Consider the following 24,274-nt stretch of genomic DNA (forward strand, 5'->3'; position numbering starts at 1 on the left):
GCAGGGAGAGAGAGGCCAACGGAGTCAGCCAACAGCCGGTTGACTTCACACAGCAGTGAACAAGGGAAAATGGACCAGGGCATTCCTCGGTTCCTACATGACCAGGAATATCGAGCCTCATTAGGACCACCAATTTCTAAGAGTACCCCTTTACTGAGTGCCCACAAGGTGCCAGGCACAGCGCTGTGTTCCACATTCATAATCTCACTGAATCCTCCAGGCAGCAACTGGAGTCTCATTAGGTGTTGAGCTGCATTTCACTGACCTGTAACTTCCACTACAAAGATCAGAAAGAAAGAAAGAAAGAGGGTTGGGCGTGGTGGCTCACACCTGTAATCCCAGCACTTTGGGAGGCTGAGGCAGGTGGATCACAAGGTCAGGAGTTCAAGACCAGCCTGATCAATGTGGTGAAACCCCATCCCTACTTAAAATTAAAAAAAATAAAAAATAAAAAATAGCTGAGCATGGTGGCTCGCACCTGTAATCCCAGCTACTTGGGAGGCTGAGGCAAGAGAACTGCTTAAACCCAGGAGGCGGAGGTTGCAATGAGCTGAGATCAAGCCACTGCACTCCAGCCTGGGCAACAGAGCAAGACTCCGTCTCGGGAAAAAGAAAAAAAAAAAGAAAGAAAGAAAGAGAGAAACAGCATAATTTAAATAGTGCAGACAGTTCCGTTCACTATCTGTTCGAGAATAAGCATGCGGTGATGGCACCAAGGACTTTGCTATTCACCAGGTTGGTCTTGATTCCCTCATGCCTCTCTTTCCACTGAGGGTGAGTAAAGTGTCTTTCATATTACACAGTCCCTAACACAAGCCAATTCTCATCTAATGGTCAAACAAGAAGCCCGGCTGTGCTGATTAGTTTATTTATTGAAAGGCAGCGTGTTAGTTTCTGAAATGGCTCCTTGCCAAAGGATTTTCAAGCTAACTGTGATTTTTGGCTAAAGTGATTTTCACCCTTAGAATATAAATATCTGTTAAGGTATGACTGTACTATATCCTCAATTATCTAAAGGGAAACTGAGTGTTTATGAAGATTTACTTAAGGTTACACAACTAGCAAGTGGCAGAGTTAGGGTCTAAGCCCAGATCCCTTTTCTCTAATCATTTTTCTTAACCACGTCCTATAGCCTCCTCTATATGTGCTAGTCATCCAAACTCCTAAGATGAGAGTGGAAAGAACGTTAAGGCAGGTGTGAGCAGACTGGGGTTCTAATTCCACTCCTGCCACTAATCAGCTGTGTTACTTTGGACAAGTCATGTAGCCCCTGTGGCTGCCTAGTTAGGCTGCAGCTTACAGCCTGATCTTACTCACCAGCTGCCCTAGGTTCCTTAATTAGTATGACGGGGTAGAGCAAGGGGGAAGGAAACTACAGTCAGTGGCTACAAGTTTAAATGGGTATAAGGACCTAGCAATGTAAATGAGTCAATGACTGAAGTGAACTGGGTGGGCACTACAGCCAACTATAGAGTGCCAGGGGAACATATGCCCAGAATATTCCTAGGCCTGCTAGTTTTTCCAAAAGAAGCTAGCACTCTGGATTTTTAAATGTTGGCAAGCAACTCAAAATTATTTCATACACTATGAGATTAAATAAAGCATGATGGTGGACTTCATTCAGCATGGGCTGTCGCTTTGCTACTTAGCTTCAGCTAAGTGATCTCAAAGCTCTCTTTCAATATCCACAAAGACCTAGAAAGAGTACAGAGGCTCCCAGGTGATGAGGGATAAGTGCTGACTGCCATCAAAATCAAGATCTCTTTACAAACACAGGGAAGCTGAGGGGCATCTTGACTCCTAGGGTAGTAAGTATGAATGTGTCATGAGGAGCCCACTCAGTGAAAAGGGAAGAGAAGATGCTCTCCAGTTCCATGGGAAAGGCCAAGACTGGTCTTCGACCTCCAAAGAGAAAAAACTGGGAACTCTCAAAGGCTGTCAGGCCCATCTGGCTGACAGTCCAAGCTACGGCTTAAAGCAGGCTGACCTGACCTCACACATAAGGGCTTAAGTTCGGGAGAGCAAATAGGTTTCATTTAAAGCAGAAACTTCAATCAACTGGAAGTGGCTGCCTAGAGTAGTGTGCTGAGGGCTCTGAGTACTGTGAATATGTGCTGTGAACCAACCAATTAGCCATGACTGCCAGGGACACAGGAAGGGGCACTGGCAGCACACATTCCATGTATTTGTCACCCCTGGCTTAAACTCCCATTGGCAATGAATCAGCTTCAGCTTCCAGCAGATAGCCCTGCCAGGCAGGGGAAGACTAAAGCTCCTGCCCTGGAAATCCACTGGAAATAGAAGTCTTCAAGGCTGGCATAGCAAAGCTTACCCTGCATGGTCTTCATTCACACATACATCAAGTATTTACTGCTTTACATCAAGTGTTTACTGCTCTAGACTGGGCAATGGGGAAATAGAGGTGACTGAGACACTGTTCCTGTCCTGGAGATGTTCACAGTCTAGTGGAAGAGACACACAAGTCACAGATAATTATGATCAAATGTGGTAATAGGAGAATTTATGGAAGCTGAGGGTTGGGGGTGACTTAATTTGCTTAAGGAAATTGAGCAAAGTAAGAGTTGAATTTTTTTTTTTTAAGTTAAAGTAGTTCTCTTGGCAAAGAAGGTGAGGGACAAGGAGAGAATATTCTAAGCTGAGAGAACAGCGTTTATAAGAAAACCAAATGGCCTACCCAGGAAATGAGGAAAATCTTGACAGCCCTGGGGTGTGAGGTGCATGAAGATTAGGCTGCAAAAGGAGTTTATGAAGGACAATGTGTTTGGACTTTACAGGTTATGGGAGGCAATGAAGGTTTTCAAGCAGAAGGCATAATCAGATTTGTAAGTTAAACAGATAACACTAGGTGCAATGTGTGTGTTCATGCTGGGAAACTGAAAAGGCTTCTGCAAAAACCCTACAAGAGGCCGACTGAAAATAAATTAAAGAAATTGAAAGACCGGAAGATCCTTGGACGTGGAAGAATGCAAGAGGAATAAGAGGGTAAGTAGGTAGGTAGGTAGGTAGGTAGGTAGGTAGGTAGGTAGGTAGGTTGGTAGGTAGGTAGGTAGGTAGGTAGGTAAATGGGATGATGGTGCCAGTGACTTCCATAAGGCATAAGGAAAGAAGTGCAGGTTTGGGGCAGAACACAATAGCCAGTCCCATCCACTGGGTTCCAGAGGTAACAATCATTAGGGAGGTAACAAATTAGATATGCTTGTTCTAGACGGGAAGGTTGAGATTGAAACACTATTTTTAAGGTCAGGCTTCAAGCTCAGGCCCTCTTCACTTCTTGCCAGGGCCCCAGACCCTCTATCCTTTCCTCTGTGGTCTCCAGACCTTTCTATGGCTCTCCCACCTCCAAAACCTCCCTCAACCCCCTACCTTCAGACCTTTCTAAGGCCCTCCTCATTCCCAGGGCCCTCTGTCGCCTCCTCATCCCCGACCCCTGTATGACCCTTCCCATCTCCGGCCGCTGCATCCTCTGACCGTCCCTCACCCTCCACCCCCACATATAAGCTTCTTTCTCCACTCTCACCTTCCCCAGTCCCCTGTGTCACCACCACCTCCTAAGTCTCCAGCCCAGAGCCTGCGTCTCAGCTGCCCCCGCCCCGCCACCCGGACTCACCCACCGAGACACCCACTTCACAACAGGGCGGAAGTGCTCCCGGGCTGGTGCAGGGAATGCTGGGACGCGGAGTCCGAGCGGCGCCACCCCGGGAATGGAACGTCTGAGACCACAATTCCCAGAAGGAACCGCGCGAGCGCCGGTGGGCGGCCCCCTCCGTTTGCTGCCTTTCAGACGTCTTCAGCCAATAGATATGTCATCTTCTCACGGACCGTGGCACTGGAACAAGTCGGAATGGGCGCGACACATGGGGGCGGGACCTGTTGCGATCCCGGCCTTTTCCATAGGCTCCCGAATAACAGCACTGCCCAATGGGAGGGCACTCGAGCAGAAGGGGGCCGGGTTCTATTGAGGAGTCGAAGTGAGAGCCTCAGACCCCGAGAGATCAAAGCAGACAGAATAAGAAATAAGAAGAGAGAGTGACTAGAGGTGACCAGCCCGATAAGCAGGAGAGAACTGGACAGTTGTAGCTTCAATTTCCAGCTTACAGCTAAGCTGTGTGCCTTTGGAAGAATTCTGAACCTCGTTCTCTTCACCCTTAAAATGAGGGTAGTAATGACATCCATGTCACAGGGTTTTGTGAACCTTCAATGAGCTAATACACCTAAAACGATTAGCTCAGGGCCTGGCTCCTAATAATGCACAACGATTGTTAGCTATTATTATGTAAATCAGTTAGTACAGAGCTTGGCACTTTGTAGGTGTTGGAAGAATGTTAATCATTATTACAGAATAATCCTCATATAAATGCGTTTGCTCTGTACCACTGAATACTTTGGGGCATGAACAATCTAATATGGTGTTGAGAATGTGGGCTTTGTAGTCAGACACGGATCCAAATCCCAGCTCAACTACTTCCCAGCTATATGGCCTTGAACAAACTACTGCATCTATGTTGTCTTTGGAATTTTCATCTATAAAATGCAAGTAATGTAAGAGAATTTACATCACAGGGTGTTGTGAAGGTTAAATGAGACGATTTAGGTAAAAGTCTCTGAAGTCAAGCTGCTTGTGTCTGAAAGTTCTTACTTTCAAATGAAGGATGCAGGTCTTACCACTCGCTAGTTGTGAAACCTTGGGCAAATTACTTAGCTTCTTTGTGCCTCCATTTTCCCATCTGTAAAATGGGAATGATAATGCTTGCCTCTTCCTGAGAGGGTTGTTGAGAGGAATAAATGGGAGAGGGTATGTAAAGAGCGTGAAACATGTCTGATACACAGAAAGTGTTTAATAATCATTAGCTAGTCCAGGCACGGTGGCTTGTGCCTGTAATCCCAGCACTCTGGGAGGCTGAGGCGGAAAGATCGCTTGAATCCAGGAGTTCGAGACCAGCTTGGGCAGCATAGTGACACCTCGTCTCTATTTTAAAAAATAGAAAATACAATAAAATACTTAATCATTAGCTATTATTTGTATTATCAATTGCTATGTGGCTTAGGGAAAATTGACAATACCTAGCATCTGGTAAGGGCTCAATGCATGTTGGCTAGTATTAAAATAGGAGAATTCTTAGTTTTAATGACCTAGTTTAAATTCCTTCTCTGTGAAACATGTTCCAACTTATTTGTAGTAATAACTCATGTGATTTTACTCAGTAAACATAATAACAACCTGTAAATACCCCTTGGTGTTGAAGTCTCACAGTAGCCCTATGAGATTGGTATTGCTTGCTCCGCTTTACAAAGAGGGAATGAGACTTAGAGAAATGAAGTGACCTGCTCAAGATCACAGAGCCAATAAGAACCAAGGCTGGGATTTGTCACCCCGTGGGAATGTGACTCCAAAGGTCCTACACTGCATGAGGAAGAGACCATATATGGAAGTAAGAGGGTTTGAGATGGGGAGGGACAGTGCAACCGTGTGGGGTGTCAAGGGAACCGGAAATATTTGAGAGAGTGTCAGGATCTGAAGCTGGGGAGGCAGCTTTGCAGGGTCAGGTGAGGACGTGTCCACTTCAGCATCATCTGCCCTAAGAGGAAGAAGAGAGGCCAGTGTGCAGAGAGAGGAGAGGACACCATTAGGACACAAGAGGGCGCACCTCGCCTTAAATCCAGCCTCGAATTATTCTGTGGTTTCCCTTAGCCTTTGTCTAATTAAAGTCTGGCATTCTCCAGAAGAAGAAAACTAAGGAAGGCCCCAAGGGGCCAAGTGCCCTTTAGTGCCATGTAGAAATAAGCAACAGACCCTGAACCTGTTCCAAATTCTCTCTGGTTCAGCACCCATCAGGATTTGGTTTGCAAGCATTCTGTCTGCATTTGTCTACCAGCATTCTCTCTGGTTTGGGCAGACACTAGGCCCTAAGGATGCAGAGATGAAGCAAACCTCGTCTCTCAGCCCAGGGCCTGATCTCTAAACTTTCCCAATAGAGCGCTCCTATGAGTGAAGCCTTTTTTTTTTTTTTTTTTTTTTTTTTTTTTGAGACGGAGTCTGGCTCTGTCGCCCGGGCTGGAGTGCAGTGGCCGGATCTCAGCTCACTGCAAGCTCCGCCCCCCGGGTTTACGCCATTTTCCTGCCTCAGCCTCCCGAGTAGCTGGGACTACAGGCGCCCGCCACCTCGCCCGGCTAGTTTTTTGTATTTGTTAGTAGAGAGGGGGTTTCACCGTGTTCGCCAGGATGGTCTCGATCTCCTGACCTAGTGATCCGCCCGTCTGGGCCTCCCAAAGTGCTGGGATTACAGGCTTGAGCCACCGCGCCCGGCCGGGAAGCCTTTTCAAGTTTTCAAGTTGAGCACACACTCCCAACATATGTGTATTTATTTATTTATAAATGATGTGCCTGTAATAGCTAACTTTCCTTGAACATTTGCAATGCATTATTAGGTCCTGCTCTCAGTGCTTTATATGTATTAACTCATTTAATACATCCAAAACCCTTTGAGGGAGAGTCTAATACTATCCCATATTACAGAAAAGGAAACTATGGTATAGAGAGGTTAAATAACATGCTAAAGGCACATGGCTAGAAAAGCAGGCAGTCTAGCTTCAGAATAAAGTGAGATTTAAAAAAAAAATAGAAATAGAAGGTATAACAGTTTCTTTGCAACCCTAGTATGATTATCTCGTGCACTCAGCTTTGGAGACCGCTTCTATTGCTTTCAGACCTGTGATTAGTCCTTTGAGAAAAGGAGGGGCAGGAAATTGTGGGAGCGCAGAGGCAACTGCTACCTAGGCTGGAAGATCAGGAAAGGCTTCTGAAGAAAATGATGGCTGAACTGCATCTTAAATAATTCTTAGGAGTTCTCCAGGGAAAAGGTATTTTTCAGTGCAGGAACAGCATATGCAAAGGCCCAGAGGCAAAAGGTGTGATGGTGTCCTGGGACCTACAGGTAGTCTAGCATAGTCGGAGTACAGAATGACAAGGGGGTAGGCTCCTCCTCCCAGTGTTGCTATGAGGCTTAACTGGAGATAGATGGGAACAGGCTTTCAGGTTTTTATTGAGGGAACAGGCAATCAGTCTATTGTCTCCTGGGCAGCATCCCAGCTTTTTTTTTTTTTTTTTTTTTTTCCTGAGACGGACTCTCGCTCTGTCACCCAAGCTGGAGTGCAGTGGCGCGATCTCAGCTCGCTGCAACCTCCGCCCCTCCAGGTTTAAGCAATTCTCTGCCTCAGCATCTGGAGTAGCTGGGATTACAGGTGCATGCCACCATGCCCGGCTAATTTTTTTGTATTTTTAGTAGAGATTGGGTTTCACCATCTTGGCCAGGCTAGTCTTGAACTCCTGACTAGCCCACCTCAGCCTCCCAAAGTGTTGGGATTACAGGCGTGACCCACCGCGCCTGGCCGCATCCCAGCTTTTTGATCCTTAGCTGCCAATACCGCTATAACCCACATGGCAAAAGGGGCCCCTTGGCCCCTTGAAGATCTGGTTGAACTTGGCCTGGACCCCATTCCACAGCTTAGGACTGGCCAAAGGCCTCTCTCTTTGCCCTCTCTCTCCATGAATTTCCAACCTTATTTCCTCTGGGCTACAGTTTCTGTGAATCCAACCCTTTCACCTTCTGCCTCATTGGCCTCCAGCCTGGGCAACAAGAGCAAAACTGTGTCTCAAAAAAAAAAATCAATCAGGCCAAGCATTTCATGGATTTAGTACATTTATTGAGGATTTGGAGATCTTGAGATTACATTGCAAACCACATGGCTACCTGCCATCTCCCAGATTTTCTCATTCAGCCTCCAGAGCCTTCCCAAGGCCTGTGTTCCTATTTGATCCTCCCTTGCACACACAGTAGCCCCACCTTCTACTGAAAACTGAATTCAGTCTCACAGCCCACACATACTCACTATCTCCCTGCCAAGCTGGCTTGCTTTTCTTACCCCCACCTTCCAACACACATGCACCCCATTCTACCCTATTCTAGGCTGCTCCAGCCTGCTCCCTAACCAAGCCCAGAAGTCATTCTTTCTTTCATCTTCCTTGGGCCACATACAATAGTCTCTTTGGCAGAGCAATCAGGCCAATCTATGGTAGCAGGGGAGCTGGTGGCATAAGATGGGCTCCAGGAAGACCAGCAGTAGCCCTGGGGGGGCAGGTGCGGGGTAGCCGGCAGAAAGGAGGTGGCCAGGCGGAGCTCCAGGCATCAGCAGGAGGTGTGCAGGGCCTAGTGACTCAGCACACAGAGTGTGACCCGGCTGCCCACCATGCTGTCTACCACATTGCCAGCCATATCCTTGCCTGGCTCAAAATCATGCTTAGGGAGGCAGAGGCACAGCCCCTGGCCAGCTGGAGAGCAGCCCTCTAGAAAAGGCAGCAGCTCCTGCACCATCCAGCCCTGGTCTTGCCTGCAGTGGGACACAAACACATCATAAAGGAACCTCTTGCCTTCACCCTTGCAACTCCTCAGACTCTGGAAACAAACCCTGATCAAGACCTGGAGATAGATAATCCAGGAGTTCCTGGCCTCCTTTAGGAAGGGCAAGGAGACCAGCAGAAGCAGCAGGGCAGAGCTGCCCAAAAAGAGCTCCAACCCCGAAGTCTTGGGGCAGTGGGTCCAGAGAAAAGGGAAAAGGAGATTCTTTGAGTGGCCCCCAGCTTCTGCATGGCACAGCTGCTGTGATACTACATGTATGTATGTTCTGGGGGACTGCTAAAGCCAGGGCCCCACCCAGGCATTGGCACACTGGCAGGCCAAGGATGAAGTCAGAATATAGATGTACTGGGGCATCCGAGGACTGTGCTCCTGGAGGCTGTCATCCAGCATAAGGTCTTCCTCCCTGTCTAGTACTAAGACCTGGAAACTGCCTAGGCCCCCGAAAGCAGCAGCAGACAGTGTCTCCAATCCTGTTTGGGACAGCTGCAGCATGTCAAGCCTGGGCAGCTCACCCACCAGCTCCTCAAGCCACACTGGGCGGGGGCGTGCTTGAGACTGCAGTGCCTACAGCTTCAGCTCCTGTAGGCTGGGCAGTCCCGTGATGCAGGAGGGTCTAGGGCTGTGCCCATTTCCCCATACCTTCAAGGACTTGAGCCTGGGTAGCTGCCAGAGGAAGAAGTTGGAGGTGTCCTGGGGACAGAGGGGCTCCAAGCTACCACCAAGCAGGGAGAGTTGATGAAGGGCAGGGAAGATCTTGGAGAATTCTGGGTCTCTAGCTGCAGTCCCCAGCCCTTTAAAGTCAGGATCTGTAAGACTGGAAAGACATTAGGAGACAACCTCCAATGCTTCATGCCTGAAACTGCATGGAGCTCCAGCTAGTCAGCCTTGTGGGCAGGGAAAATGCTACTCCAGCATGACCAAAGGGGAACTATATTCTCAAGCTGTGCAGACTTTCTGGGCCCCGGAAGTCCCAGGTTGGGTTCTGCACCATGTGAGTGTCTACCAGGTTTAGGGTGGTCATGCAGGCAGAGGAGCCAGCCAGCCCTCACCCAGGGTTACCAGTGGATTACTGCCCAAGTTCAAGGTCTGTAGCCTCGGTAGGCCCTAGAATACTGGCCTTTCAAGCAAACCAGTTGGTTCCCCTGAAGTAGCAGCTCCCGCAGGTGGGACAAACAGGAGAAGATGACTGGGGACAAGGTACACAGCCTATTCTTGGACAGATCCAGGGCCCACAATCCTGACACAAACCCTGTCTCATTCATACACAACATGGCGCTCCTCAGTTGGTTGTTAGCCAGGTTCAGTCTCTGAAACCTGGGCGTGGCAGCCAGGAAACCTCGTGGTAACTCAATCAGGCCATTGCTCTGAAGACCCAAGCTCTTCAGGCTGTGACAGGAAGCCAGGCCTTCCAGGGCTACGTGCCCTGTCCGATTAATCCCCAAATTCAGCTCCTTCAGCTCAAAATGGGCAACTGTCTTGGCACGCAGCTCATCCATGTCAGTGAGCGTCACAGGGCATCCAATCTCTGCAACCCCAGTCCCACCAGTGCAGCTGCCTTCATCTTTGTGTGGTCCAGATTCAGAGTCCCCAGCTTGGGGCCCTGGAGGGCTCCAGGACTGGCCAGCTTCAGCCTACTATTGAATGACAGGTCCAACATGTCCAAGACCCAGGCAATCCCCAGAGGAGGGGCCATGCACCAGATCTGGGAAGAAATCAGCCAGCACCCCCACACTTTGAAGGAAATTGTACCTGATCAACAGCCGTCACAGACTGGGAGGCAACCAGACACCCAAGTTCCCATCCAGGAAGGGACCCAAGAAAGCAAGGTCCTGGAGGGATCTCAGGTCACCAAAGGCATCAGCGGAAGGAAGATGAATCCTCCCATGGTGGGAGCTATGAAAGAGATGATGCAGCTGCCCCAATCCCCAGAGAGCTCCTGTCAGGAGCCGGGTGAGAGGCAGGTTCAACCCCAGGACCTTGAGCCCAGGAAAGCCAGAGTAGGCATCCTGAGGCAGAGCAGAAGTGGAACCAGATTGACAGAGACCCTCCACATTCTGTGGCACAGTTTTCAAGGCCCACACCAAGTTGATCACTGAGAGGCATGTGGTGAGAAAGGGCAGGCTGGAGTCCAAGAGGCAAATCAGGAAGAAGCGGGAGACGAGAGACAGCCGGGAGCCTTCAGTCACTAGGCTATTGGAGATGGTCCAGCCTGCGGCCAGAGGAAGGGACAGGAGCAGACCAGGCAACAGCAAGTGGCTGTCCATCTCAGCACCAAATCTAGTCCACAGAGAAGCAGGATCAGAATCCCACTCTATCCCCTTCCCTTTTCCAGACCCTGTCCTCCCCCTCCAAAATACACATACACAATGCTCAAAACAGTGAAAAGATACTCAGCCCCCAGTGTACCACGGTCAGAGGACCAACGGTAGAACTGCTAGGGAGCTGAATGGAAGAGTGGGATAAGGAGATACTTATAGCTGAGGCTCCAACGGTCAGGAACAAAAAGAGGCAGACTAATGGTGAGATGGGGTCCAGGTCTCACTTCTCTGTTTTAAGGAAGCAAGCAGGCTGGGTGAGGTGGTTCATGCCTGTAATCCCAGAACTTTGGGAGGCCGAGACGGGCAGATAACCTGAGGTGAGGAGTTTGAGACCAGCCTGGCCAACATAGTGAAACCCCATCTCTACTAAAAATACAAAAATTAGTCAGGCGTGGTGGCAGCCTCCTGTAGTCCCAGCTACTCGGGAGGCTGAGGCAGGACAATCGCTTGAACCCAGGAGGCGGAGGCTGCAGTGAGCAGAGACCATGTCACTGCACTCCAACCTGGGCAACAAGAGTGAAACTCCGTCTCAAAAAAAAAAAAAAAAGGAAGCAAGCCCTGTTTCTGAGCACAAGATTTGGGATCACAGGTCTAGGAACCCACGCTGTCATTATTCTGGGCAGGGTGGTTCACCTCTCTAAACTTCAGTTTCCTTAGCTGTAAAATAAAGATACTACTGTCTGCTTCATAAGATCGCTGCAAACAACATATAGAAGTCAGAATGGACTTTCACACCTCATCATCCCTCATTACTACTTGCTCTCCTTACTCCTAATAGAAAGTAGGAAGAAATCAGGGTTTTTGAAAAGCAGAAGTCTCGTAAGCAAAATAATACATCGAAATGTTGCTCTCGTGGATATCTTGCAGTGTTCCAAATGGAAGATTCCAAAAAGCCCAAACTTCAGAAGACTGTAAGGCTCCATTCCTGCTCTTCCAGGCTGCAGCAAGGAAGGAAGGGCCCTGTATTGGGCCATTCTTTGCATTGGTATAAAGGAATACCGAAGACTGGGTAGTTTATAAAGAGGATTTATTGACTCATCGCTCTGCAGGCTGTATAAGAAGCAGGCACCAGCATCTGTTCAGCTTCCAGTGAGGCCTCAGGAAGCTACATTCATGGCAACAGGCAAAGGGAAAGCAAGAGCATCATGTGGCAACAGTGGGAGCAAGAGAGAGAAGGGAGAGCCACCACATGCTTTTTTTTTTAAAACTTTTAAGTTCAGGAATCCGTATGCGGGTTTGTCATGTAGGCGAACTGGTGTCATGGGGGTTTGATGTACAGATTATTTCATCCCCCAGGTATTAAGCCTAGTACCCATTAGTTATTTTTCCTGATCCTCTCCCTCCTCCCACCACCAACCCCTGACTCAACCCACCAACTCTCAGGTAAGCCCCAGTGTCTGTTGTTTCCCTCTATGGCCACACACTTGTAAAGAACTAGATCTCAGTCAACTTAGAGCGAGAATTCACTCATCACCCAGGGGATGATGCTAAACCATTCATAAGGGGTCTGCCCCCACAATTCAATCACCTCCCAGGGGTGGAAAAAAAAAAAAAAAGCTTGAGATTCTTCGGCCACAGTTATAAAAGCTCCCTAGCTTTCAGGTAAACACTTGAGCTGAGGAGTTATGATATGAGCCTGTACACTATAACTAGAAGCAACCATCCTGCCTCATGGCCCTTGAAATCTTTGTGGGCCTCAGATTGCTTTACAGCGATGGCCACTCTGCCTCTTAGAGGCTTGCTTTCATGGGGCACGTCATTCCAGGTGACTAGAAATTTTAACCTGATTCTTTCACCAGTGTGTGCTCAATATGTCAGAATCCCACTGTCTGATGCTGGATTTTCACTGCCCTCAGTCCCAACAGGCCCAAATAACCAGTTCTCAGATTCCCCCTCTTTTCCCGAGGGGCTCTTGTCAACAACCACTTCTTGTATAAATTTCTACATCAGTCAGGGTTTTGTTATGTGTAACAGAAACTGATTCTAGCTGATGAAAGCAGAAAATGAACTTATGAGAAGGATTTTGGAGTATTTCACGGAGTCTGCAGATACAGGGCAGCCAAAGTGACAGTAAATACCCACTAGTCTGTATGAAACTTACTGAGTTCATGATACATGCCTAGAACTGTGTGGTTAGGGGAGAATGCTTCTTACCCACTTCTGATGTTTTCTTCCATGTGAAGGGACATCCATTAGTATAACCCTCTGGCTTGTCTTCATCCCTTCACAACTCCTCTGGGAGGAAGTGGGACTTATATTCTTGATGAGTTTATGGGAGAAGATGGGCATATGTAGCTCCTTTCCCTCTAGGAGTACCTTTTGTTTTATTTTATTTTATTTTTGAGACAGGGTCTTGCTCTGCTGAAACGCAGTAGTGCAATCATGGCTCACTGCAGCCTCAAACTCCTGGGCTTAAGCCATCCTTCTGCCTCAGCCTCCAGAGTAGCTGGGATTACAGGCCTGTACCACCATGCCTGGCTAATTTTTGCATTTTTACTAGAGACGGGTTTTCACCATGTTGGCCAGGCTGGTCTCGAACTCCTGACCTCAGATGATCCATCTACCTCAGCCTCCCAAAGTGCTGGGATTACAGGAGTGAGCTACCATGCCCGGCCTGGCTTTTACTTATTTTAAAGTGAGAAGAGTGGAATTTGCAGTCAAGCAGAAAGGAAGGAAATACTTGAATGGGACTGCCTCATTCTCCTTGTAATGGTAGCCAGGAGATTGATTTGCTTTACCCTAATTTCCCAAGTGAGGGATGTCGGGGTATGCAGTGTTTGATGGGAAATCCTTTGGGACTCCTGTTCATGTTTCTCTCCTTTGCCCAGTCATACCCTTCAGGGGTCTGAGACTTACAGACAGCCTGAGCCATAAAAACCCTCTGAGTTCATCTAGTCCAACACCTTCCTTTGCATATGGGAAAACTGAGGCCCAGACAGAAGAAGGGGATTTTCCAGGGCCAAGCAGAAGGCAGGTGGCAGAGCTGGGATAAGAACCCAGGGTCATGGTCAGGCTGGGTGGGGATGGGATGTCAGTAGCAGCAAACAGATCCACTCTCAAACTTAAGAAGTAAAATGAAGCCCTCAGAGCCCAGAAGACCCACCCATAGCCCCCTCACCCATCGCTCCCCACACACACCCAGAGGACTAGGTTTGCACCATCCTCACCTGAGGCTAGCATGAGAAGTTTACAGAAGGAGGCTGACGTCAGATCAATTCTCATGCTGCGGTCCGGCCAGGGCTGCCCAGAGAGAACTGTTCTGGGAAGAAAGAGAACTGAGAAACCAGCATTGCAAATAAACAAAATAATAAATTGAATGAAATGAAAACAGACATCTTCGCTTTGGTCCAGGCCACCTTCTGGAGGGGCCTTTCTTTTTCTGTCTCCATCCACCTGTCTCCCCTCCCTCCATGCTCAGCGGCTCCTTTCTCCTCACACACGCTCCTGACCCTCTGTCTCCGCCACCCCCTTTTCCACACACTCAGTGCTCCCCAGTCCCACTTAGGCGCTCTTATCCTCCTGGAGGACAGACTTGTGACAAACCCAGGTGACCACACTTGCTAGGAGTGGTTAACTGGTCAGCAAACAGAATCCCTACTCATAACAAGTGTTTAGCAATGTCATTGCATAACCATATTAGGATTCTAAATAAAAAGAAGAAACTGTTCATCCACAGCTCCACCACCAATTCAAATGGTTTTCACGGGCCTGAGTTCACTTCAGTCCTTGTCCCACCACTAAGTATTTTTCATAAAACTACCATTTTTGGCACCTTCCTATGTGCCAGACAGCCTGAAAAGCACTTTTTTTTCTTTTTTTTGAGATGGAGTCTCGCTCTGTCACCCAGGCTGGAGTGCAGTGGCGCAATCTCAGCTCACTGCAAGCTCCGCCTCCTGGGTTCACACCATTCTCCTTCCTCAACCTCCCAAGTAGCTGGGACTACAGGCGCCTGCCACCACGCCTGGCTAATTTTTTTTTGTATTTTTAGTAGAGACGGGGTTTCACCGTGTTAGCCAGGATGGTCTCCATCTCCTGACCTCGTGATCCGTGCATGTCGTCCTCCCATTCACTTTTTTATGTATTTATTTTTATTTTTATTTTGAAACAGGGTCTCACTCTGTTGCCCAGGCTGGAGTGCAGGGGCGAGATCTTGGCTCACTGCAGCCTCTGCCTCCCAGGTTCAAGCGATTCTCCTGCCTCAGGCTCCCGAGTAGCTGGGACTACAGGTGTGCACCACCAGGTCTGGCTAATTTTTGTATTTTTTTGGTAGAGATGGGGTTTCAACATGTTCAACATGTAGGCCAGGCTGGTCTCGAACTCTTGACCTCAAGTGATACACCCACTTGACCTCCCAAAATGCTGGGAATACAGATGTGAGCCACCATGCCCAGTCCGATAAGCACTTTAAACAACATAACCAGAAATGTTTTATTTCCCAGAATCCCTTTTTTGGCTAACCAGAATTCCTTTTACTAATAAAAATAGCATCTGTTGAGAAGATACTGCGTGCCCCGCTACGTTCTCTCCTAATCCTAACTACCCAGTTTCTGTGTGCATGTTCCCCCTGACCCCAGTTCTCCAGATGAAGAACTGTAGCCCAAGGAAGGACAGTGACTGGCCAAAGTCCTCGAGACAGTTTCTTCCTCTGCAAAAAGTGAGAAAATCTTAGTTATGACTTCCTCATTTGGGCATCCAGGGGACAGTTGGGATTTGACTGCAAATTCCTTTGTTGTCATGGCCTTTGTGACTTTGGTGTTTTCAGGTGTAATTCCCAGACAGCCTTGAGGAAAGGGTGTCCTCATTTCCTGTTATTCCAAACGTCATGAGAATAGGCAGAGAAGTCTCAACAAAAGCTGTAGAACAAGGAGATATTTTTATTCATCCGCAGAACAAATGGGAATGCAGCCAGGGGCAGCCAGGCAGAACTTTCAGAGATTTCCCTATATATAGACCTGCAGGGAGGCAGCAGCATCAGCCCTTTTGGGGAAGTGAAAGAGGCCAGGCCGAGAGTAACCGGATTACTCTATTGTCTGAGTTGGGGTTCCTCTTCTGTCCAGAAATAGAAATTCAGACTACCCAGGCAGAATTTGTTGGGAGAGTATGTGGGTGTTCATGGGACCCTAATTCAGCTGGGCCTGGAGAAGGACTGAAACCAGGGAGTGGAGCCAGCAGCCAGGCCATAGTTTCACTGTCTCATCTCCACTTCAACCTTCTCTTCTCTCCATTGAGGAGGAACAACAAGGGAACACCAGGCTGAACTAAAGCCAAAAGCCAGCTGAGGTGGGTGCAGAAGCTCCTCTCCTTCCTGATCTAGTCCTACTCATCCCCCACCCCCTACCACCCCCCAGACCTGCCTTACCTCCCTTCACATGTTGATGCTGTCCCCACTCTCAGTCCCCAGGGGATCCACTGTGGGATCTCAGAGGGAAGGAGAAGCCAGCTGGGGTATCTCTCTCCATGTGATTCCTACTCTATCCTGTGAGCTTGCTGAGATGCTCTGCCTGGGAATGACGGGGTTATTGACAGTCCTGGGAAGAGAAGCAAAATATTCTCTTACTCAAGGAGCGGCAAAGCACACCACTCTTCCATCCCCAAAAAGGGCTAGTGGGTTGGACTCTCAGGAGTCACCTGGTCCTGGTTTCTCAGGATCTTTTGTCCTTTTGACCTGCAGATTTTATTATTTAGAGTCCCCTCTTTAGATCATGTGAACAAGGTCTGTTAGACATTCACTCTGTTCACTCATTCAGGCCATAGCTACTCTGAGCTGGGCACTTCTCAGGCAAAGGTGGCAGAGTCCCTGCTCCTGGTGGATGGGGATGACAAACCCATAACAAGAGCAGTAGCAATGACTCAGATGTCTTTTTGTTTCCTCTGCCAGCAGGCCACACTTCCTTTTAACGTGTAAGCAGCCATCATCTCAGCTCTCCACCTTTAGGAAATCAGGTCTCCTACCATGTTCCCATTCCCAGGGATCTCCAAGAATTATTACAAGCTCCACCAATTCACTGTGGTGTCACTTGTCACCTCTGTCTGCCCCACTAGACCCTGGTCTGGTCTCTGGCAGAGCCTGCCTCTGGACCTTAACTCCCTCATCTGCTGCTTCTCATTCAACTTTGCCCAAACATGAGCATATTCCCAGGGAACACTAGGCTCCCTTCTCGTCTCTTCATTCTCTCCCTAAGTGATCTCATCCAGTCTCATGGCTTTTAAATACCATCTATTTGCCAATAACTTACAAGTCACTGTCATCAGCACTGACTTTTCCCTGAGCTCCAGACTCATACCCAACTACCTATTTGTCATCTTCACTTAGAGGTCAAACAAGCAATTCAAAGTTAACTTAGTCAAAGCAAACTCCTGATTTCCAGCCCTGCCGTGTCCATCCCAACCTGCTCCCCGCCAAGTGTCTCCATATCAGGGGAAGTTTCAGCACACAGTATGACACCATCCACTTAGTTGCTCCATCCACAAACCTGAAACTTATTCCCAATTCCTCTCTTTGCTCATCCCCAGCAGCTAGCCCTGTTGTTGATGCCACATCAGGACCTATCCTGAATCTGCCCACATCTGCCCATCTCCATGGCTAGGCTCCTAGGACACAGGGCCATTATCTCTTGCCTGGATGATGGCAGTGGTCTCTTGAATTTCTCTGCTTTCATTCTTGCCCCCTGCAACCCATCCTCCACACAGAATCTCGAGTGAGTTTTTAAAAACATACTGTAGCCAGGCGCAGTGGTTCACGCCTGTAATCCCAGCACTTTGGGAGGCCAAGGTGGGAAGATCACTTGAGGTCAGGAGTTTGAGACCAGCCTGGCCAACATGGTAAAACCCCGTCTCTACTAAAAATACAAAAAAAAAAAAATTTAGCCAGGCGTGCTGGCAGGCACCTGTAATCCCAGCTACATGGGAGGCTGAGACACAAGAATTACTTGAACCCGGGAGGCAGACGTTGAAGTGAGCCAAGATCGTGCCATTGCACTCCAGCCTGGGTGACAAAGCGAGACTCTGTCTCAATAAATAAATAAATAAATAAATAAATAAATAAATAAATAAATAAAAATATAAACCATATCACAGCACTCTCTTGCTTAAGCCCTTCAATGGCTTCCCATCACATTTATAATTTTTTTTCTCTGACCTACAATGCCTTCCCTGAGCCGGTTCTTGCCCACCATCTCATGGTTATTGAGTAATAACCATGCAACTGCCCCCATCTCTCTCTCTCTCTGTTTCCCAACACACTTGGCCTTCTCTCTGCTGATCAGAAGGGCCACGCCCACCTCCACCTAAAGGCTTTTGCAACAGCTGTTCTCTTCCCCTGGTAAGCTCTGCCCACCTGTGATGGGATTTTGTTTTTTGTATTCCGGAAGATTGGTTGTTTGTAGATGTGTCTGTTTGTGTGCATGTGTGTGCCTGTTTTTACTAACCATGAGTTAATGCTACAAGACCGATGGTTTTACATATGAGTCACCACATTAGGAACTTTTTCCTAAGACAAAACAATTCTCCAGGCCATTAAGAGGCTCTGTTCTCCCACCCTATTTTCTTAGCAGATAACATGACTCTGAACCTAAAACAAAACAAAACTCTTTGAAGTCTTTCCAACAATAAAAAGACATAACTTGGTAATAATAACCATAATATGAAAACAAAGTAGAATTTAAGACAAATCATTAAGTGATTAAAGAGGATCATGTGGAAATAATAAAAGCTCTATCACTAGAGCAACAAAACACACACATCAAAGCTTTTATAACTATAAGGAGAAGGTGACAGAAGCACAATTGTAGTTTTTATTTCACCCAACAAATGTGCCAGGCACTGTGCTAGGTGGGGAATAAGCAGTGAACAAAACATCTAAAATCCCTGAGATTGTGGAGCTTACTTTTAATGGGAGAAAACAGACAATTTTTTAAGTTAATAAACAATATATAATATAATCACGAGTGATATGGTGAAAAATAAAGCAATGAAGGTGGATGGAGAGAAACAAGGGTAGGAATCAAGTTAGAATTTTAAGTAATGTGTCCAGGAAGACCTCTCTAATGAGGTGACATTTGAACAGAAGCTTGAAGAATGGAGAGGGAGTCACCCAGCTCTCTGGCAGAGGAAGCAGCAAGTGCAAAGGCTCTAAGGTGGGAGGTGGAAGCCAGGAGGCCAGGGCAGCTAAAGTGGAATGAGCCAGAAGAGGGATAGCAGATAAAGTCAGAGCCACTCAGGGTGGGGCCTGTAGACTGTTGTCAGGACTCTGGCTTTTATTCTGTATGAGAAATGGGGTCATTATAGGGTTTTCATCAGAGGAGTGACAGAAGCCTGTTTATACTATCAAAGAATCATTCAGGCTGCTATGATAAGAGCAGAATTGCTGGGGATAGTGGTGATTGCATGAGGACAGAAGCAGAGGGATAATTGAGGAGCTGTTGGAATAAATCAGGTGTGAGATAATGTGGGCTTGAACCCTGGTGATAGACTTGGGATTAAGGGGTTAAGACATGGTTAAATTCTGGATATATTTTGAAGATGGAACTGACAGCATTGGCTGATGAGTTGGACGTGGGATGTGAGGAAAGAGAAGCCAAGGATGATGCCAAGACTGTGGGAGAACAGATTTAGAAGAATTAGTTCAACTTTTAAAGCACTCAGTTTAAAATGACTGTTATAGGCCAGGCGTGGTGCCTCATGCCTATAATCCCAGCATCTTGTGAGGCCAAGGCAGGTAAATTGCTTGAGCCAGGAGTTTGAGACTAGCCTGAGTAACATGGTGAAATCCTATCTCTACAAAAAAAATACAAAAATTTGCTGGGCGTGGTGGTGCATGCCTGTAGTCCCAGCTACTCAGGAGGCTGCGGTGGGAGAATCACTTGAGCCCAGGAAATAGAGGCTGCAGGGAGCTGTGATTGCATCATTGCCCTCCAGCCTGGGTGACAGAGCGAGACCCTGTCTCAAAATAAATAAACAAAACAAAACAAAACGACTATTATATACCCAAGTGACTGCGTCAAATGATGCAAAGTGCTAGGCATAGGAGGCACTTGATACCTGTGTGCACATGTATGTATGTGTATACATTATGTGGCACATTGCATGTGTGCATGCATGTATGTATATTGTGGTTAGAACTACATCCGCCTCTTGGTGGCTGTGTGATCTTGGTGAGTCACCCAGCCTCTCTGGAATACAGAGATAACAGCACCTACTTCACAGGGCATGGTGCTTTTAAAACATGTCCACAATTTTTTGATTTTCCCCTTAAAAAACGGTGATGTCTAATTCCTCTCCCTTTGCACACAAGCAGGCCTTAGTGACCAGCTGCTAATGAGTGGAATGCGGCAGAGGTGGTACAAGAAGACTTCAAAGGCCAACTTAGGAAAACTTCCTCCTGGCTCTCACTCTGAGGACACTCGCCCTGGGAACCCAGCCACTATGTTGTGAAAAAGCCCAGGCCACAAGGAGAGGCCACATCGAGATGTTCTGTCTCACAGCCCCAGCTAAGGTTCCAGCATCCACTGCCAGACTTGTGAGTGACAGCCCTCAGGTGATTCCAGTTGTCCCAGCAAATGCCAAATGGAACAGACATGAAATGCTCCTGCCAAGCCCTGCCCAGGTTACAGGTCTGAGAGCAAATGGATGTTGCTGTTTGGGGTTGGTGTGTTATACAGAGGTAGGGAGCTAGAACACTGGGAAATTGCGAAAGCAGTTTGTACACTGGAAAGCCAGCTACAGAAATGGATCATTAGTTGGTAGGCATCCTGAGCTACTCACTAGTGACTCCAGTTAATTCTTCCGGAGCAGAATGTCATCTCAGGCCAGGCTCTGACTCCTTCCAGCACCAGGTGGCACTACAGTCATATCTGGCCCCTTATTTCCTCCTGCCCATCTTCTGTCAGATCCTCACATGCATCCCTTGCTACCACAGCATTGAACTTCAATATGCGGCATCCAGCTCCACCCCTGTGCCTTTTCTCATACTGTTCCTTCTGTCTAAACCACTTTTTCCTCCCTGGCCCCCCAGAACCTCAATTCCCAGGCACCTCCTTCCTCTCCTCTGGGCCTCACTTCAGCCAGTCTCATCTAAAACAGGATCCAAAACCTTCTTGTGGGAAGAGTTTCTTTCCACTTCCCTAAAGGCTTGAGATCTGGGGGTAGGGGGAGAGCACTCCCAGAAATATGCAGGGCACGGTGACTTTGAGCACTGACGTCCCAGAATATGGGAGAAGGAGGAGGAGAGGTGCTACCTCCAGCGGCTGATGGAGAGGGAGGAGAGGAGGAGAGGAGGAGAGGGGAGGAGGGGTCGGGACAATCTGTGGGAGTTTGTGAAAACAATTTTCAGTAATCAGATCATCTCCAGCCCCCTGGAAAGTGTCCCAACCAAGTTTTGTTTTTTGTGTTTTGTGTGTTTTTGTTTTTTTGTTTTTGAGACAGAGTCTCGCTCTATCTCCCAGGCTGGAGTGCAGCGGCGCGATCTTGGCTCACTGCAACCTCCGCCTCCTGGGTTCAAGTGATTCTCATGCCTCAGCCTCCCAAGTGGCTGGGATTACAGGTACCTGACACTAGGCCTGGCTAATCTTTGTGTTTTTTTTTTTTTTTAGTAGAGACAGGGTTTCACCATGTTGGCCAGGCTGGTCTCGAACTCCTGAACTCAAATGATCCGCCCGCCTCGGTCTCCCAAAGTGCTGGAATTACAGGCTTGAGTCACCACGCCCAGCCCTTACCAAGTTTTATGGGTTCCCAGGGCAGGTCTCACTTGTGCTAAAAGCAAGTCCATTCCCACAGTAGCACTGCTGCATTGCTGACCCCCAGGGTCTCTCCACACTCCTCTGCGGAGCTTATCCACCCTTCTGAGCCTGATTTCACACAGCTGCTCTCTGCAGATGCCTGCAGCCATGCTGCCAGGGACCCCAGGCAGTGTGCTGCTCCCACTCTGCTGCTGGGCAGGGCATGCACAGCTGCCACTTCCTGCTGCTCCATGGGGTGCCTGGTGCTTCACCTGCCAGGCCTCACAGCTTTCTGAGCCCCCAGGATGATGTGCAGTGCCAGGAAGCACAACAGGGGAGAATGGCTCTGCATTTGTTTTCCAGGGCTGCTGTAACAAAGTTCCACTCCCTGGGTGGCTTAAACAACAGAAATGTATTCTCTCACAGTTCAGAAGGCTGGAAGTGTGAGATCAGGGCGTCAGAAGGGTCGGTTCCTTCTGGGGGCTGTGCGGAAAGGCTCTGTTCCAGGCCTCTTTCCTTAGCTTGTCAATGTTCATCTTCTCCGTGTGTCTCTGCACATTGTCTTCCCTCCATGTGGCCTAGCTTTGGGTTCAAATTGACCCTTTTTTATAAGGACACTGATCATATTGGATTAGGGTCCACCGTAATGACTTCATTTTAAAGTAATTGCCTCTGCAAAGACTCTACCTCCAAATAAGGTCACATTTTGAGGTGCTGGAGTCAGGACTCCAACACATCTTTTTTGGGGGAACACAATATGATCCATAACATGCTCCTTCCCTTTGTATTACAGGGTTGATCTTGAGGCCACAGACCTCGTTCATTCGAACAAGGCCACAATAGCGTTTGGACACACATCGTGCTAGCTCAGTATTGCCACATGCACAAACCAGGTAACTGCAGGACTCAGAACCATCACAAGGTTGCTTTGCCCCTCAGTGTCTTTGGGATTCCTGCACTGTCTCAGCCAGGCAGGGCCACTGCTGGCACCACCTCCTCCACGCTGGCCTTTGACTTCACTCTGGTGCTCCACGTGGTGGATGCTCATGTGGCACCACTTGCTCTAGGCTGTTTCTTCAAGTTCTGCACGACTGCTGCCTGCCACCCCTCGCAAATCAACGCCTGGGACCCTGATCCTGGACCTTGCCTTTTTATTCCAAAAAGGATAGAGAAACTGATCTGCGTCCCCTTAGAGGAGAACCACAGCAGAATTGCTTAAGTCCTGAGGTGGTACATTATCTAGAAAGATGGCGGCCGGGTGCGGTGGCTCACGCCTGTAATCCCAGCACTTTAGGAGGCCGAGGTGGGCGGATCACAAGGTCAGGAGATGGAGACCATCCTGGCCAACACGGTGAAACCCCGTCTCTACTAAAAATACAAAAATTAGCCGGGCGTGGTGGCAGGCGCCTGTAGTCCCAGCTACTCGGGAGGCTGAGGCAGGAGAATGGCGTGAGCCCGGGAGGCGGAGCTTGCAGTGAGCCGAGATCTCGCCACTGCACTCCGGCCTGGGCGACAGAGCGAGACTCCGTCTCAAAAAAAAAAAAAAAGAAAGATGGCTATTTTTCCCCACATCTACAGATACATACAGATGTTGGACCCAGAGCCACAACCCACCTCCATTCCTCAGATCCTCTGCTGAATTCTGTTGTTCATTTCAGACTCCTTTATTCATTCAGCTACTATTTACTGAGTCCCTAATATGTTTGAGAGACCTAATAATAACTGGATGTATTAGTTTGCTATTGCTGCTATAACAAATTACCACAAATGTAATGGCTAAAGGCAATATAAATTTATTCTCTCCCAGCCCTGGAGGTCAAAAGTCCAAAATGGGCATTCTTCTGGAGGCTTGAGGGGAGAATCCACTTCCTTGGCTTTTTCAGCTTCTAGAGGCCTCATATTCCTCAGCTTGTGGCCCCATTCTGTCCTCTATTTTTTTTCTTTTTTTTTTTTTTTGTTATTTTAATGTTTTTGAGTACATAGTAGGTGTATATATTTATGGGGTACATGAGATATTTTGATACAGGCATGTGATATGTAATCACAACTTGTAAAATGGGGTATCTATCCCTTCAAGTATTTATCCATTGTGTTACAAACAATCCAAGTATACTCTTTTGTTGTTTGTTTGTTTGTTTGTTTGTTTTTGAGACAGAGTCTCCCTCTGTCACCCAGACTGGAGTGCAGTGGTACAATCTCGGCTCACTGTACGCTCTGCCTCCTGGGTTCAAGCAATTCTCCTGCCTCAGTCTCCCAAGTAACTGGGATTACAGGTGCCTGCCACCATGCCTGGCTAATTTTTGTATTTTTAGTAGAGACAGGGTTTCACCACGTTGGCCAGGCTAGTCTCAAACTCCTGACCTCAAGTGATCTGCCTGCCTCAACCTCCCCAAGTGCTGGAATTACAGGCATGAACCACTGCGCCTGGCCAAGTATACTCTTTTAGTTATTTTAAAGTATACAATTAAACTATTATTGACTATAGTCACCTGTTGTGCTATCAAATACTAGGTCTTATTCATTCCTCCTATTTTTTTGTATGAACTAACCATCCCAACCTCCTCCACAACCCCCCTAGCCTCTGGTAACTGTCCTTCTATTCTCTCTCCCCATGAGTTCAATTGTTTGATTTTTAGACCTCAAAAGTAAGTGTGAACATGCAATGTTTGTCTTTCTGTGCCTGGCTTATTTCATTTAGCATAATGACCTCCAGTTCCATCTGTGTCATTGCAAATGACTGGATCTCATTCCATTTTATGGCTGAGTGGCACTCCATTGTGTATAAGTACCACATTTTCTTTATTCA

The 24,274-nt window shown here is 47.9% G+C and overlaps 1 protein-coding gene and 1 long non-coding RNA gene across 13 annotated transcripts in view; one reads left to right on the plus strand and one right to left on the minus strand.

Annotated features, from left to right (window-relative positions):
* The window catches only part of ZSCAN20 (zinc finger and SCAN domain containing 20), a 29,301-nt gene extending 25,438 nt beyond the window's left edge, over nt 1-3,863 (minus strand). For 4 of the 12 annotated variants that reach the window (XM_077964248.1, XM_077964244.1, XM_077964233.1 and 1 more), the window contains exon 1: nt 3,633-3,674. The gene's annotated coding sequence lies outside the window, so the exon portion shown is untranslated. Of the gene's footprint in view, nt 1-3,628 lie in introns of all 12 variants that reach the window. The other 8 variants (XM_077964246.1, XM_028836264.2, XM_001107866.5 and 5 more) reach the window with 3 other exon arrangements.
* An 11,765-nt stretch (nt 3,864-15,628) lies between these two features.
* On the plus strand, nt 15,629-23,019 carry LOC144334453 (uncharacterized). The gene is made up of 3 exons (XR_013404275.1): nt 15,629-16,033; nt 20,049-20,364; nt 22,262-23,019. It is a non-coding gene; the product is annotated as an uncharacterized LOC144334453 (long non-coding RNA).
* The last annotated feature ends 1,255 nt before the right edge of the window (nt 23,020-24,274 follow it).

This window comes from Macaca mulatta, chromosome 1 (assembly GCF_049350105.2).
Source record: "Macaca mulatta isolate MMU2019108-1 chromosome 1, T2T-MMU8v2.0, whole genome shotgun sequence".
In the NCBI taxonomy this organism is placed as follows: domain Eukaryota; kingdom Metazoa; phylum Chordata; class Mammalia; order Primates; family Cercopithecidae; genus Macaca; species Macaca mulatta.